The following is a 14,901-nucleotide window of genomic DNA, read 5'->3' on the forward strand; positions in this document are numbered from 1 at the left end:
CCAAAGTATGTATTTGGGATGAGACGTGGTTATTTGCTCAGGGCAAGGAGCTGGTTGTCAGGCTGGGGCTCCGCTGTGCCGATCTCAATCACTCCATAAGAAGCTCATCTTCACCATAAAATGGTGAAAAATGGCTGCTGAGGTTCTGCATCCTTATGTTTTTTGGAGTTACAACAATCACCAGCACACAGAAAATCTGTGACACAGGGAGAGACTGAAAGGGGTCGATGCACACGGCCGTGTTTTGCAGTGCAAAACTGCTGAAACGGTGCAGATAAAGTCACCCTCCTGCTTTTTTGTTTCATTTTCTGTATGTTTAATATAGAATTTAAATGCCACGTTATCAACGCCATTTAATTTCAGGAGTGGCTGCCAGAAGGCTCAGAAGGAGAAACTGTCATTAATTAGTGGTGCAAAGTAACTTCAGAAGTTATTTTTTTTATTATTCAGAAGGAAAAATACTCTGTTTGCACTGTGAGAATGCTCCGATGCTGTCCTTGAGCACCGAGAATTTCTCTTTCAGTGTGGTCAGTAAACACTGCATTTTGCTATTTGCCTTTTTTCCCACACCGTGGCAAAACATCATTAGTATTTCATGACCACATTTCAGCAATGTTATTTAAAAAATACAGATTTTATTACACAAGGAGCCCAATCCTCCAGTATCTTTCCCAGATAAATATGCATGAGGATACATGGGACCTCTACCTGCAAAGAAAGGCAACTTCGAAGCATTACCTGCTGCTCCCACTGCTTTTGTTACTGAAGCTCTTTGCTGATTTAATTTGATTTTCATCACGCTGTTAGCCAGGTGTGGGCTGGGGGCTGTGGTTGACACTGGGTCAGAAATGTGAACCATGTGAAGAAGCTGTTGGGAAAAATGAAGCAAGAAGTGCATAGTGTGTGTCACCCCACAGCTCAGGTGCGGTCCAAAGACCTCCGGCTTTATCCCATTTTAATGTCATATTATCAGCCTCTATGCCGCATGAGGCTGAAAAGAAGGAAATAAAAATAACAGAATCACAGAATGGCTTGGGTTGGAAGGCACCTCAAGGATCAGCAAAAGTATTGATTAATGGAAGGGAACGAATCTCTGCCTTATGTGTGCTGAAATTGTGCGTTGGGCAACAGCGTGAAAATCTACCAATGCAGATTAATCTCCCCTTCTTTGCTCCGAGATCACAAACATCAGTGTTTGAAAGGTCCCCAGTTCAGCATTCTTTGCGTTTGATGGACACAAACACCAAGCGCTGAGCTGCGGCTCCCTAAGACCTTTTCTCCCACCTTCCCCGCTGGAGTCCATCTCCATAAGCACAAAATCTCACAATTCTATGGTAAACATTGGCTTACATTGCCGAGGTGACTTTACATGGTGTTAGCAAGCAAATCCAGTGATTGCAGGATGGCGGTTATTCCGCTGGTTTAAAAAAAAAATAAGCGAATACATAACTTGGCCCCAAAGCCAGGAGAAAAGACGTGACAGTTGTCGATGCCGGGTAAAGGGGCAGGCAGATTAGCAGCCTTATTTTTTAACATATAAACATCTGAGACCCGTTTCCTGTTAAAAAAAAAAAAAGAGAGAGAACTTAGGTGGATGACCTCAGGCAGGATTTTTTTTATTAGCAAACGTGAATTGTACATCACCATGGAAAAAAAAAAAATAGGCCAGTCTTGGTGGTCTCGATCCGCTCTGGATACGGGAGAGCGAGAGAGAGAAAGGGGAGGAAAAAAAATACATATATATAGAAAAATAAACTTTACCTTCTCGCTTTCAGGGTGGGCAATGCCATTTCGGCTTCGGGGTCTTCGGCTCTGGGAAGTGTTAGCGCTGTCACCGCCGCACCACCGCAGCGCTGCAAGGGAAAACATTCCCCGCATTCCTCCTCCTCTCTCTGCTATCCGCGGATCCGTGCGCTGCAGGTTCACGTTGCTACCGTCCGACTGCATGGGACACAGCTAATCTAAACCAGCGCCGACCCACCATCCGACTCGGCAGTGAGGAAAAACATTGACAAATTTGCTGTTTAAAATGCTTTCTACTCTTTCCAGTGTTTTGTTGTGCTTTTTTTTTTTTTTTTTTTTTAAAAGCTATAAATACACCCCGCCAGCTGCAACATGTTGCACGAAGCCAGCTTTGCGGATCAAGCGTCTTCTGACACAACGCCTTGCACTGGCGTTGGGTTAATATTTGATACTGGGAGTCAACGTTGTGATATTTCTGTCCTTAGCGGTGACGATGGTGTGGTTCTCCCGTGTTGCTCTGCAGAAAGAGCTTGGAAAAGGCACAACGTAAGGGCAGAACAGTCTCAAGCATCTGCTTAGTTATTGCAGCATGAAAATAAAACTAAGAACAAAAAGATAGCTATCTCTTAAGGTAGTGCATAATTCAAGCTAAGGCAATGATTACATATGAGAACTTTGGCAAGCGCGTAATCATTAAATTCCCTTCTTTTTTCCCAATGTGTTGGGCTGGGGAGTGTGCAGGACACTGTGATTCCTCATGGGCTTCTGTTGTAGGGTCGGAGAGGTTCACACTGAAGCAGAACCTCAACCCAAGCAAGAGGCAGCACAGGCTGGATGTGATTTTGCCTGTGCATTCTAGCAGACTGGAAGATTTTTGGTCAGCTAAGCCCATTCCCACTGCATTTCTGAGAAATTGCAGGTCTATTAATTTACAATGGAATGTATCATTAAAATGTATATATAAAATGTGTATACAGTATATATATATAATGCATAAATAAAAAGTCTGCTTTGCAGACTGCAATACAGCACTTACCCACCCATCGGTACCATGAACTGCGGATCAAGCCCACAATTTGTAGCAACGCGGCACCAAAATTGCCCTTTTTCACCCAAAAAGACAGCATCCAGGGCACCGTCTGTGGGCGGACATCCTGCCATGCCCTCACACCGTTCCCCACAAATGCCAGGAGTTATTTTGGTAATGAGCAATTGCTCCAGCATTAAGAAAACCAATCAATCTTCCGTGCGCTCTTGCAAATGAATCCTCATATTATCTGTATATGCCGTCAGGCAGGATAGTTTAGAAAATACCAGCCCCTATCTTATCTTGTCGGTTCTTACTGATGGGGGGGGTGGGGGGGGGGGGGAATAATGGCTGAGAGAGCCACAGGCAAGGATAATTAGTAAAATCAAGTGACTCGCTGTTTGTTTGCATTGCAAAATGAACTTTTACCCCTCCACCTCCACTCCTCCCCCCAATTTTCACCATCTTATCATACGGCATTTGACATGACAGGTTAATGAGAAATCCCCCAAATTCGGCTTCTGCGGCTAATTGTAGCCGTGGTTGCTCTCCGCTTGATGGTCCGGCTCCTGCCCCGTGAAACCCGAGCTCTCAGGGGATACAACGGGTGTGATTGCAAACCTATAGAAGCGCTCATTTACAGACAGTAAGTTTCTCTCATTAACCTCATTTCTATTTCCACAGGAACTGAGTCTATGCATTTTCCATTATTTTGTCTCTCACAAGCAACACATTAAAATTAAGAGGTCTTTTTTTCCATATGCAATGCATTTGATTTATAATTATTTTAATATAATCTGCTATTTCAGCCACTCGAGCAGGCAGCTTGCAGAGCGTCGGACTCATTGGCGGTGCACTCCTTCAGAAATCACAATTTTCGGACGGGAAGAATTGAAGAATTTGGACAACAGAAGACAAACAGTTGCTGTCAGAGTGAGTGGAAAAAGAACCACATGGCGTGCTCTGGCCATTAATAATCCGCATTGGCGTGGAGATCTGTCTGCCATCGCATGCAGCACACTGCTACCTCCCAGTTTTTCTTGTTCCTTGGGCTTTCTCCCACTTGCTGATTTTATTTAGGGAGGATTTTTATTTTTAGTTAGGGAGAGAAAGGCAGGAAAATGAAAAAATTGGGCTCTTGACACTAAAATCTTATGCCAAACTTCCAGCAGCCCAGGGAAATCAACTTCTTGTCCAAATCCCATCGGGAAAGGTTGAACTTGGGGACATTGTGGTGAGGAGGGAAAATCACTTTCTGCTGCTTTTCTCCAAGAAAAAAAAACCACATTTAAATGGTCACTCTTTGTTGAAGACACGTGTAAAAGCCTGGAGCTTAGCTTTCTTCTCTAGAAATAACTGCTTTTTTATGTTGGATGAGGCTACTTAACCTCATCCACTGAACTCCTCTGACCAACGCACGTGGTCAGGCTCCCAGGAACACAACATTTGGCCCTGTTATGCATCAAATTTCATTTCCAGTCTGTGGATTTATTGACGTTATAATGGCCAGCCCACACAAACTGCAGCCATGCAGCCAATTAACAGGACAGACAACAACAGACATTTGAGAAGTTGCTAAACTTGGTCTTGAAAACGAGCTCGCTTTATCCCTGTAAACGGATCTTGTTCTGTCATCGTGCATTAAACTGGAAAGCTTCACGTTGCAAAGTGGTACAAAATCACATCCTGATAACCAAGGCCTCACAGAATATTTCAGCAGATCGTATCGCTTGTGGTTTTATTTCATAACTGCAATGCAAACGCGAGGGTGGATTCCAAGACAAAAATATCTGCATATGCTGAAATGAAGTTCTCGGTGCATCATACTTAAGGTAGCCAGCAGCCATGGGGGTCTGATCCATGAGCATTTTTCCTCTGCCAAACCCACAAACACAAAAGCAAAACTACTAGGACCATGTTTTTCCTCGTCCCAGATTGAAATGCAGAGATCGAAATCAACTGAAACATTTTGGGAAAATCATGTTGACTTCACCGAACTGTTACCACCATCAAAGGGCTTTCGAAGGTCACCACCTTTCTTTCTGACATGAAATGAAGCATTGCAGATAACGCAATGTATTTCTTTATTTTAAAAAAGTTCAAAGGTCCATTAAGGCTTCCACGTCGTACAAAAGACTTAATTCACCGGAAGCCATTTTTCTCTCCCAATTGTTTGGAGCAGCAAGTGAACCAAACAATCCGTTATTCACACAGATCTACCCAGAAACATATTTCCCATGCCCAAGCCATCTATGCTTTGACTTAACAAAAATAACTTCTAACTGGGCTGTTTTAAAACGCCGAATTGGTTCGTATTTGAGAGCTTGGTTGGGAGATCTGGGTAGAATTTATAGCTACCTGTGGTAGGTGGAAACCAAATTGAGATGAAGAGCTGTACGAGAAAATACGTTGAATCTCTTTGTCCAAAATTGAGGTCCATACTCTGTACCTAAAGCTCATAGCTCCAAGATGATGCTTGTCAAAAGACGCATTAGAAGAGGAGAATCGGTGTGGACAGACCATTTTCTGGTGCAATCATCTCGTTTTAAGTGAAATTTCTGCTTTCTCACCATGGCTTTGGAAAATAACAGCTTTCGGTGCTTTTGAAGAGCATGGTTCACTACTCTTACATCCAGCCTGTCCAAGTTGCCCTGTGTAATAGCAATGTTATTTCCTTTATATTATAAATAGGATTTGGGTTGAATATGAATAAACTCATACCCATTGGTATGCTTTGTAACTCTAATCAGTGCTTTCCTGCAAAAAAAAAAAAAAAAAGAAAAAAAAAGAAAAGAAAAAAAAAAGAAAAAAAAAAGAATGTTTATCCGAAAAATAAAGAGGTGCTAATTTTATCTTGTGAAAGTGGATATCTCCTTACGTCCCTCCAACTTCGAGGAAGATAACCCGAATGGATTATATCATCTAAATCCAGCATCCTATGAGATCAAACAGAATAATGTACACATATGCCAAAGATGATTGAAGTATTGCTGGTGCTCACTTCCGCTTCACTAAGTATGTGTTTCATTGATATACGTAATTTGCCACCGCCATGAAAGAAATTCAAAGTCCTCTGTTTGTGCCAGTTGATTTCTATGATATCTGGAGGCTTTTAAAATAGGGATCCAAAATAGATGTGCCCTTGTCACCCCTGTGTTTAAGCTCTCTCCAACAGGAAATGGCACGGGTTCAAATTTTTTTTATACTGGAAGCCACATGTAGCTAGATAAGAATCATGTCTTGTCTATGACTAAGCATTGACATTTCAATGTTTAAAATATAGTCAAAATGATCCATGGTGAACCCACCTGAGACTATTTTTCTTTGTCTAAAGTCCCACTTTCTAACTTCTTGAAAGGGAAGGTGGAGCTCTGGGGGTTGTGACATGACGATGTTATGTTAAGGAAATGGAAGTTTGCTTTATTGTTCACGTTCAAAGACGTGGCTGCTAGAGAAGGCTTTGCTACCAGACAGAGCATTGCCTCCACCCACACCAGCATGGATCTCTGCCTTCTCCATCCTCACCAACAGGTTTAAAACACAGCATAGAGGGGGGGGGGGGGGGGGAAAGCTATTCGCTTTTGCCAAATCGCAGATGTCAAATTTAACACACGTGGGAAGAAAAAATAAAAAGGAGAAATGAGTGGTATTTCCTTCGAACTGCTGGTTCTCCTAGAGGAAGGGGCAGCTGGAGGGGTGAGGAGGGCTGCAATGTTTATGAAGTGTGCCGGGACTTTTGAAGGAAGCTCACTGAAGGAGGACAGATGGTTTGGGGAACTGGCAATGTGATACCAAGCCTTTCACTTAGAGGTCGCCCAGTTCAAAAGCAGCCTAGGTCGGGGATGGCACTGAGCCATTTCCATCAAATGGCTGTTTGGTGCTGCATGAGAAAAATGGCTGCTGAGGCTCAGCCCCCACAGCGCTGACTGGTTTGCATCCTGGTCTGTTAGTGGACATGCGTGGGAAGACAAGGAATGTGAATTCCTGATGCATGGGACTGGTAGAAGGTATTGGATACTCATCCAGTGGCATGGTCCAGGCACATGGCATCAATTCAGCAAGCCAAGAGAGGTGGCTAACATGGGTGTGCTGCTTTGCCAGCATCTCATCTTCTAAAACCAGCCCCCATTCACAGTCTGTCTGACCCTGTAAAGGGAAAATCTCCAAGTACAAATGTCTAATTTCTCATAATGTTCCCATTAGCATCAGATTTACACTAAGCAGACCCATGGACCAGCATCTTCCCTTGTATGCTTGCAGCACTCTTGTATTCATTCCTAGAAATCAAGGAGAAAATCTCACTGAAACTGTGGCTTCCAAATTCCTTGCACATTTGGAGATCACTCTACGTTTTAGCCTTATCTTACTTTCAGTCTTTAGTTTCATTCTAAAATAACCAGTGATTTGATGGTCTGGGTTTTTTAAAGTTTCTAATTCATTTTTCTTATCAGTCTTTGATTTTGGATTTGATTAAGTGCATTGGGATAAGAAAATACATGTTATTAGCAGTAGTGTTCTGGGGAGGAGAGGAGAGGAGAGGAGAGGAGAGGAGAGGAGAGGAGAGGAGAGGAGAGGAGAGGAGAGGAGAGGAGAGGAGAGGAGAGGAGAGGAGAGGAGAGGAGAGGAGAGGAGAGGAGAGGAGAGGAGAGGAGAGGAGAGGAGAGGAGAGGAGAGGAGAGGAGAGGAGAGGAGAGGAGAGGAGAGGAGAGGAAAAATAGTCTGTAAGCTACACAGTGCTTTCTAAGAATGCTCCTAGATTTTTAAAGCAAAAGCAGCTGTTGACAGGATACTTCTTTTCTGCACAAATGCTACCCACAAGTATCAACTGGAATCCTACACAAGTTCAGATTCAGAAGAGTTCAGTGCATATTTACATTTGCTGGGAGGTTAAAGTTTCTTATGTCTTATGTATTGGTTTATGGATTCAGTAACACATCAGCATCACAGAGTCCCTCATTCCAAATTAAACTGCCACAATCAAAGGTAATCACAAGGAGCTTGGTGATTTGAGACCCAGGGAATGCTGTGCTTTCTCAGCTAAGGGACTGGGTTTGGACCACTTAACACAGAATTGTACCAAGCTAATCATGAGTTTGTATCACAGCTTGCAGCTGGATTGTGTCTGATGTGGATCAGTCTTCTTTTACATATTACTGGTGCTTAAAACAATCAGGAATGTCCACATCCATAAGTGTAACTAGGCAAATAGATAAAGTAATTAGGCTGCCAGGACTTTGTGTTTTTCCAAGTCTTGCCCACAATGAAATCATTGGCAAAATTATCCAGTAGGAGAAGGAACGGTCATCCAACAGAGCACAGGCAGAGAGACAACATTGATTCTGAAAGAACAGTCAGAAAACTCAAAGCAGGACTTCTCACAGCTCTGGGCTCCATCACTTCCACATACAGCATCGGGCTCAATACCAAAACCACTGCAGCTGATAAAAGTTCCTGGTAAGATTCAGCCAAGTTTAAAGCGAGCCATGGACCTCAGCACATCTCACTGCAGTAATGAGCTGCGGGGGACAGGCACATGCCCAGCTCTGTTCTTGGTGTACATGTTTTTATTAAGGTCATCCCTTTGTTGGCAAGAAGTATGTGTAAAGAGAGAGAGAGAGGGAGGGAGAGAGGGAAAAGGGAGAGATTTCATGTCTGGCCTTGCAGGGGAATTTCTCTGTGCAAAGTGGTCATCCTGCCAGCAGAAGGAGCTCCAGCTAAAATCCTGGCACCGCGCTTTTGTTACGGATGATATCCCAAATGCTTCTGAAAGAACGAAGGAAAAAATGGAAAGGAGCCAAGTTCAGGAGAGAAGAAAGGCAGAAGGAAGTCCCAGCAGGAGCAGGATGAATGGGGAGCTCCGATGGTCCAGTTGGCACATCCCAGCCTGCAGGAGCCTCAGCCCCACCTCATGTCCATGCCCACCTGGATGGTGCAGTAGGAATAGGGGTGTTCCAAAACCCCTCTGCTGGCTTCAAGCTTTAATATCAACTAATAGAAGAAAGATTTAAGTTATTAAAGGAAAAAAAAATGTAGAAAGTGCTGTTGTTCTTACAGAGAAATTCTGAGACTGAAGAAGGGAAAATAAGGCTGCATGACTCCAAGCTGAAAAGCGAAGTGCCTCCAGCAGTTCTTGCTATAATAGTAGCAATAAGCTCTTTTCAATTTAAAATATCAACATTTATTCCTGAACAAAGCAAAGAAACAGCGTGTAGGAAATATGAAATATTGTCAAACAAACAAGAATGCAGGAAGTGCTGAATTCCCTAAATAAAATGCCCTCCTTAGCTTAGATCTGATAACGATGGTCTTCTGCCTTAGGCTGTTACATGGGCTGCATTCTCCTGCAGAAAGTTATCCACACAAAGTATTAGCTCTGTTTATATGTATTGATGATAGTGTAAAGGCACTGAAGAGCTCTGATAAGAGATTGTTGCAGCTGAGTTCTGGAGACACTGCAAAAACCTCTCCCTAAAAGATGATAAAAGTCCAGGAATTGTGCTTCACTTTTTTTGCAAATTCATGCTGCTTTGTTATGCCAACATTAACTTCTTCATCAGCTCTGAGATGCTGGTGAATGTCTTTAAAGAGGTTTGTCATTGCAGCTACTCAGCTCTTTACCAAAAGTAATTCAAAAGGAAGATAGATATTCTCCATTATATTGACAGTTTACAATACCAGAATCAAATTAATGAAAGGAAAATGGAAAAATAATAGATGTTTGAATAGAGGCAGCAAATTTTTTCATAGTGTTTGTCTGATTAAAATCCTTCTTATTTAAAAAATACAGATATGTATATATGTGCATATATTAGATACATATGCACATAGCGGAAAGAAGGAAAATATCTCATGGCTCTTTTTTTGTGCAGGAAAAAGAAGCTATTGGAAAGAGCAAGCCTTGCTGCTATTACCCTCTCCTCAACACTTCTAAGGTTAAAGGAATAAAAATCCATCAATTTGTACAGCCTGACCTTGTGGTGTTGGTTTTTAGCTGAATTCAGATGTGCAGGATTAACCCAGCAAAGTTTACATGACATTGATTTAAAAGCTGTGTTACAGGACCTTCCAGCAAGTTACATTAATTGGAATTTTTAATCGGGCCTTGGGATGAAGAAAAAAGTTGCTTATCGGACGTGCAACATATGATAAACAGATGTCTCTGCGCATCAGATAAATAGAAGTGCAGCATGCATTGCTAACCACTGAGAGCCCACGAACAGCACCAAGAATGGGACCAGGAATAGTTCCTTAGCCATGTATTTTGTTTTTAAGATGAAAACAGCAGAGATGTCTGAGCTGGAAATGGGATTTCTCATCTCCAGCTCACACTCAGGTGTCCCCCAGTCTGAGCAATAGGCTCTGGGTGCCAGCCCAGTTGCCATTTGGTGGCTATTGGAAATATGTTCACGTACATGGTTGGGCACCTCAAAATGAGACAGTGGGATTGATCAGGATACCTCCTTCACCAGACCAAGACACAGTCCTTGCTCTTAAGGCTCATGCCCATGACCTCATTCCCCTGGAAAGTCCCACCCGAGCCCCCCTTGGCCCCAGCTGGAGCACACCCAGCGAAACCAATATCTGCAGGGAAGTTAGCTGTCAAATCCCTGCAGATCTCCCATGCACAACACCATTTTTCAGCCTCTTATCACGTTGTTCCGCTGGGGCAGTTCTTCACAGGGCCGGGAAAAGGGCAAATGGCCGCTCGGAAAGCCAACGCCTGCCAAATTCCCCATTGCTTCCCCAGCGTGGCGGCACCAGGGTTTCACGCGGAAAAGCCACAGCTTGTGGAGGTGATCTTGAAGGCTCATTTCCTGAGTTATTAGGAATGAAATTCCCCAGAGAATAACGCTAATATTGAATCAGCCTCAGATGAGTGGCTCACAAATGGAAGGATGTAACCCAACGGGGGAAAATTTCAATCACCTTCTAAATAACCAGATAAAAGTTTGCAGTGTTTTTAGTTTTAGGACTGATTTCCACTGGGAATCTCCACTCAATACCCACAAACATCATGCCACACAGATCTCCAGGGTCGGTCTCACAAGGGTTTCCAGTTGGGAGTCGACACACAGCTCTGACTTTGGCCCATGACTTTGGAGGATGTGCTGGGAGCAGCCTGTGCTGTTCTCTGGTCTCTGGAGGCAGCCCAAGCAAGAGCAGAACAAAGCTTTGATGCAAATGAAAACCTACCAGTGAGCACAGCTAAATAAAGAAAAATGATTATTTGTTATGGAAACGAGTGGAGGAAATCTTGAATTAGTCAGTGCATCTTGACCCCTCTCTGCCCTCCTGTAGAAGTACGTTTTCTAAAAGCATTTGGAATTTCAGCCACCAAAGAGGAGAAGCTGTGGGACATTTCCAGCCACCTGGTGCAAAACCCAAGCATTTTTTCTTGGGAAAAACCATCCCTATTGTACAATACGTATTTAAAGCAAAATAAGAATGAGCAAAAAGCATAACTTCTGCAGTGTTCAGTGGCTCAGTCCAGACAGGAAAAGCCTGAGTTGATATTGAGAATGAACCATGTGGTAATTGTTTCCGTACATCCTCATTAAGATGAAAAGCTACACAAATAAACAACAACAAAAGCTGCTATATGCCAATCAGAGGGTTATTCCAAAAAAGGGGGGGGGGGGAAGAAAGAAAAATTTGGCTCTGGATACCTCTTCCCATGCTTCCTACCAGGAGTATCCAGCAGAACCAAGGCTAGGCAAGGTGGCACTGTGCCTTTTGCCTTGATCTGTTGGACGCATTTAGGCAGCGACAGTCTGGCACGAGTCTCAGCTGGGTATGAGTAAGCGGAAGGTGAGGAAGGACACGGAGAGAACCAGAAATTACAGGGAAACACGACAATTAACACCAGAGAAACTGCTCTTGAGGGACTCAACAGAGACATAACATGGAGAAGCCTTCTTCAGAGGTGGGTAATGTCGTTGCCACCCACCACATTTCCCTAGCAGGATAAAGGAGCTCATCAAAAGGTCTTGCTGAGTTTTTGCATGGGACAGGCAAGGGTGAGCTCCATCCAAGAGCAGAGTGCACACCATGTGGAGCAGCACCACAAGAGCCCTGGGGTGCAGTCATCAGGACACCCATGTCCCCATCGTGGGGATGGCTCTGACTCGGAGCTAGAGATGCTCCCCAGCTGCCATCCACATTGCTCTGAGGGTTGAGGGCTGCACCAAAAGCTGTGTGCGCCCCATAATTGTCCTCCTTATCAGTGCTGGTGAGTGCGCGGTAGTCTAAATCACACAGTCATGACACAGCACATGGCTGAGCAGGAAGAGCCCACTTGGCCTGGGTTAGATTAGTCTAATCCCACCTCCCTTGTTCTGTCATAATACCCCCTCCGTCCCTTCACTCCCCATAAAAATATCCAGCTGGTGATTAAAATTAGTGAACTGTTGGCTCTAAGAAGAGAGCTGGCAGCTTATTCCATGTATTTACTAGATATCTCTAATTGAATTCTCCATTTACTCGGCAGCCCGATCCTGTGAATTGCTGAGCAGTATTGAGCCTTCTGTCTCTACAAGGGGGGATAAATTATGCAGCCCCCTCAGCAACCTGCTCTCAGCATCCTCATCTTCCTGAAATCAGCTGGTTGCTCTCAGTAACCCACACTCCTTTGAAAAGGTGACTGAAATTAGCCCTTGGCTTCTTCTCTCCAGCCCAGGACAGCCTGTGGGATGCTGGCACAGAGCGCAGTGCTCTGGGAGCTGCAAAGACCCTCAGTGCAAGATTCTTTCTGGAGATCTTGCAGAAATGCTGGGAATCCTTGGCTGGTTGGAGCCAGATGGTCTTTAGTTTCCTTTGCAACTCCAAACATTCTGTGATGTACTTCATCTCTGTTACTCCACTCAGTCCTGAATGGAATGGTTTGAATCTAACAAAAGCAAAGCAAACAGACACAGCTCCACTGCTACACAAAAACGACAATTCTCAACCAATAACCACTGCACCACTTATCCTCCCCTCACACTTCACCCAACCCAGAGTAGTATAATTGTTCCAGGAAAGTGCTGTTGGATTTTACTAAAACATTTGCATTTTTTTTTCCCTAAAAAGATCATTCCAGCTCCATTTTGTCAGTGGCAGTGTTTGAAACATCGTCCTTCCTCCCAGTCGTAAGTGTATCCTCATTCACAGAGCTGGAACTCCAGCAAGAGTACAAGGAAGACAAAGAACAATTTCACAGATCAGGCTGGTGGGCTGTTTTCTTGTTATTTAGCCATGAAATCTTTATTAAAATTGTAGGAATTTTACCATGGTCTATGCATGAATAAAATTGGTTCTCAACAGAAGATTTTGTTCGTATATTTTCATATCTCGATCACAGCCACTCAGGAAGAGCAAACCCAGAGAGGATTTGCATAAATTCAACGGTCTACAAGATTACTGTGGAGAAAACAATTTGCAAAGGATTTTCCTGGAAGTGTTTTGGGAGATTATCCCCAAATTTTCACTTTTCTCCCCCCTTCATTCTCAGCTGTCTGAGATGTGGAAGAGTTGGATTCAACCCACCTGGAAGTACAGGTGTGACTTGGTGTGCTCCTCAACAGTTCTGAGCCTCAATTTCTCCAAGAACATCCCTGACCTCAACGGTTAATTGCCAGGACACATCCATGATGGAGCAGCGATTGCTTAAGTTGGTAGGGGAGTCAAAAGAGCAGAGACAGTGGGTCCATGATGGAGCTGTGCCAGGAGAACGGTTGTCTTTTAGACCTACTTTGGTGGAGAAGGATGTTTCAAGGGCAAGACAAAATAGATGGACCCAGGAGAGCCGGAGTTCTCTATTGATACCTGGAAAAAAAAAAATGGAGATGGAAGAGGCTTGAAGGGTGACTATGAAAGCATCATGGCTTGCAAGGACAAGGCTTTTTGCTCTAGGAAGCCCAATACGAGAGCTGCACGGAGCTCACTTTGGGCTCCCCATGCCGTCTTCCTCCACTTCCATCCTGAACACCAAGCCAGGCTTCCTCCTCTCAAAGCAGAAAGCAGTGTTTTGTCAGGATTCCAGTATTCTGCTCATCGGCTTCTTATTATTTTAGACTTCAAGCAATCTGGTTTTGGTATGTCATTAACTTATCAGCTAAGCCTCTATTTATCTGCATTCACCAAGATCTGAAGTTGTGATGTTTATTCCCACCACTCTGTGGGCGGAGGGAGATTCGCTATGAAGATTTTCCAGTAATTTACTTTTTGTTCCTTTAGGAAAAAAAAACAAAAACAAAAACAAAAAAAAAAACCAACAAAAAAAACCATTTTATACAGCTGTACAACTGTCATCTGGTCTCCGGGTAGGATAGGAGGGATGGCCGACAGCACGAGTCGCAGCATGAATCACATTCAGGCATTAAAACAATCTGATGGGCACCAAAGTAGTCATAGTTTCCAAAGGTCTCCTGGAATTCAGTGCTGACGTACTTCAGCCTCAAGTATGTGGCATGCACAGAAAATTGAACATGCTTCTGTCTCGCATCCTTTTGAACCTGATGGGAGCTTTGGAAAGGGGACATCATCTCAAATTGTTGATCAGAGATTATTATTTAAAGATAAAGAAAAAAAAACTAAATCCAGAAAGGCACAATGAAGGGATGGCATCCATGATTAGGGAGGGCGTCTCAAAAGATGGATGCAGTGATTTCCCAACAGTGTCAAACTGTTGCGCTAGCCAGTGTGGATACCAGTAATAAAAATGGGAAGGGGGTGAGAAGTGGTGCCTTGGAGATCTGCACAAGATGGATGGAATGGAAAGGGAGCTCAATGGGAATGGAAACGGAACCTTTCCATATATAACCAATGGGACTGGTGCTCATCCTGCCCGTTTCCCACCTGGCCCAATAAGCATATTGGTCCAGGTCCACCTCAAAACCCTTAAAATAAAAGCAAAATGTGAAAAATAAAAAATAAAAATAAAAATAAATCAGATTAAATGTGCAGTCTTGTTTCAGCATAGACCTCTCTTTGTCCACCAATCTCTGTCGTACAGCAGCAGCATTCTTGCAAACTCAGCTTGATGAAGAGACTATGAATGGCATTTGCAGAGCAAAGGATAATTGCTCTGCAGGAATGTGCAATGGTGCTGCAAGATTTCCATGTAATGGACGCAAGGGTGTGCAATGCCCATT

General features: G+C 43.6%; 1 long non-coding RNA gene across 1 annotated transcript; it reads right to left on the reverse strand.

The window, feature by feature from the left end:
* Window positions 1–418: 418 nt before the first annotated feature.
* LOC112533284 lies at window positions 419–3,083 on the reverse strand. The gene is made up of 3 exons (XR_003077274.3): window positions 2,780–3,083; window positions 1,762–2,272; window positions 419–1,558 (listed from the first exon to the last, which is right to left on the reverse strand). It is a non-coding gene; the product is annotated as an uncharacterized LOC112533284 (long non-coding RNA).
* Window positions 3,084–14,901: the final 11,818 nt, after the last annotated feature.

The sequence above is a fragment of the Gallus gallus genome, chromosome 11, assembly GCF_016699485.2.
Source record: "Gallus gallus isolate bGalGal1 chromosome 11, bGalGal1.mat.broiler.GRCg7b, whole genome shotgun sequence".
Classification (NCBI taxonomy): domain Eukaryota; kingdom Metazoa; phylum Chordata; class Aves; order Galliformes; family Phasianidae; genus Gallus; species Gallus gallus.